A 2,500-nucleotide genomic window follows, 5' to 3' on the forward strand; every position below is an offset into this window, starting at 1 on the left:
AGAAGGGTTTCGTGTGAACAGCCGTTGCACACGAGTCAGTCGATCCTAAGCCCTAGGAGAAATCCGATGTTGATGGGGGCCGTCATAGCATGATGCACTTTGTGCTGGCCCCCGTTGGGCGAAAGGGAATCCGGTTCCTATTCCGGAACCCGGCAGCGGAACCGATACAAGTCGGGCCCCTCTTTTAGAGATGCTCGTCGGGGTAACCCAAAAGGACCCGGAGACGCCGTCGGGAGATCGGGGAAGAGTTTTCTTTTCTGCATGAGCGTTCGAGTTCCCTGGAATCCTCTAGCAGGGAGATAGGGTTTGGAACGCGAAGAGCACCGCAGTTGCGGCGGTGTCCCGATCTTCCCCTCGGACCTTGAAAATCCGGGAGAGGGCCACGTGGAGGTGTCGCGCCGGTTCGTACCCATATCCGCAGCAGGTCTCCAAGGTGAAGAGCCTCTAGTCGATAGAATAATGTAGGTAAGGGAAGTCGGCAAATTGGATCCGTAACTTCGGGATAAGGATTGGCTCTGAGGATCGGGGCGTGTCGGGCTTGGTCGGGAAGTGGGTCAGCGCTAACGTGCCGGGCCTGGGCGAGGTGAGTGCCGTAGGGGTGCCGGTAAGTGCGGGCGTTTAGCGCGGGCGTGGTCTGCTCTCGCCGTTGGTCGGCCTCGTGCTGGCCGGCGGTGCAGGATGCGCGCGCCTGCGCGGCGTTCGCGCCCCGGTGCTTCAACCTGCGTGCAGGATCCGAGCTCGGTCCCGTGCCTTGGCCTCCCACGGATCTTCCTTGCTGCGAGGCCGCGTCCGCCTTAGCGTGCTCCTCCGGGGGCGCGCGGGTGCGCGGATTCTCTTCGGCCGCCATTCAACGATCAACTCAGAACTGGCACGGACTGGGGGAATCCGACTGTCTAATTAAAACAAAGCATTGCGATGGCCCTAGCGGGTGTTGACGCAATGTGATTTCTGCCCAGTGCTCTGAATGTCAACGTGAAGAAATTCAAGCAAGCGCGGAGGTGGCCAAGTGGCGGCGGTGTGGCTGCATCCGGACTTGGCTTTTCGAAGTGCGGTCTTGATGTAGTCGTGCTGCTGCTGCGAGGTGCCTTCCTTGGGTTATGGTTACAGGGAGAGTGATGCGCAATACATGGGCCTAGCCCTCTTAGCCTCTCCTCTCCTGCGGTCTTCTCCCCTTCTCGTGGGCCCGCTGATTTTCGCAGAGTGGAAGACCGCACCAGGGGCTTGGGGGGGTTACCAGCCCCCCCTCGCACTATCCCTTTTTTAGTTGGGGGCAGTAATCAGAGAAAAAGTGGTGGCCCTTCCGCTGAAGGTGCCACCCCAACTCCCCCAGCACCTAGCCGGCCAACCGGCCGTGCCGAAAATCTTGTAACTTTTGCAGCCGTATACGCCTGTAGTGAGTGCCACCGCAGCTTCACCACCAAGAACGGTCTCGGGGTCCATCGCCGCCGCCAACACCTTGCGGCCGCCAACGCGGAGATCGTCACGGAGAGGCATCGCGCGAGGTGGACGGAGGAAGAAGTCCTGTCGCTCGCCAAGGCAGAGGCCGAATTGTTCCTCGAGAGGGACGCCCGGTTCTTCTTTGTAAATCAAGAGCTCATCAGGATGTTCCCCGACCGAACGCTTGAGGCAATCAAGTGCCGACGGCGGCAAGCTGCCCACAAGCAGCTTGTCCGCCAATTCATGGAGGCGCTTGAGATCGGTCGGGGGGAAGAGCCGGCGTCCCGCCGGGGAGCAGCGAGCCCGCTGCCTGACGCGGGCGAGGCCGCTGCGCCGCCCGTCGACGCAGCCGAGGACTTCGCGGCCGACACCACCGGGCCGCCGCCGGAGGGGCCGACTGACGCCGCCATCTGGGAGCATCTGGCGGGGCTACCCGCTTCCGCCCAGCGTTTCTCTGCCCTGGATCGTGTTATAGGTCTGGGGCGGGGCACGCCGCCCGATGTCATCCTGGGCATGCTCCCGGATGCCCTTGCGTCGGTCGGGTCCAGAGGGGAGAGATCGATCACCAGGACACAGCGGCCGCGCCAACCATCGAAGCGGCCGCCTGCCGCGCCGCCGACGCAGAAGCGCAAGCGGCGCCGCTGGGAGTACGCGAGAACGCAGGATGCCTTCCGACGGTCGCGTGCACGTTGCGTGCGCGGCCTCTTGGATGGCACCCTGCTCCAGCCGCCACCTGCCATCCCTGGTCTGCTGGACTTCTGGGCGGACCTCTTCACCAAGAAGCCCATCTCCACCGCGGGCTTCATTCGTGACCGCCTCCTCCCGCACTCGGAGCCTGTCGCTCCCGAGTGCCTATGGGGGCCGGTCACACATGAGGAGGTCGCCGCCGCGTTGCCGCCCAGGGGATCAGCGGCCGGGCCGGACGGCCTTACCCCAGCGGAGTTGCGGCGCCTGCCGCACGAAGTCCTGGTGAAAGTGATGAATCTCTTCCTTCTGGCCCGCGCCCTTCCGGAACGCCTGCTTCGCGCGCGGACGTCCCTTCTCCCGAAAACGGCTGCACCAA

At 63.6% G+C, this 2,500-nt stretch overlaps 1 pseudogene; it reads left to right on the forward strand.

The window, feature by feature from the left end:
* LOC126448979 (large subunit ribosomal RNA) overlaps nt 1-2,500 on the forward strand; it is a 7,928-nt pseudogene that overhangs the window by 1,855 nt on the left and 3,573 nt on the right.

This window comes from Schistocerca serialis, unplaced genomic scaffold (genome assembly GCF_023864345.2).
Source record: "Schistocerca serialis cubense isolate TAMUIC-IGC-003099 unplaced genomic scaffold, iqSchSeri2.2 HiC_scaffold_645, whole genome shotgun sequence".
NCBI classification, from domain to species: Eukaryota; Metazoa; Arthropoda; class Insecta; order Orthoptera; family Acrididae; genus Schistocerca; species Schistocerca serialis.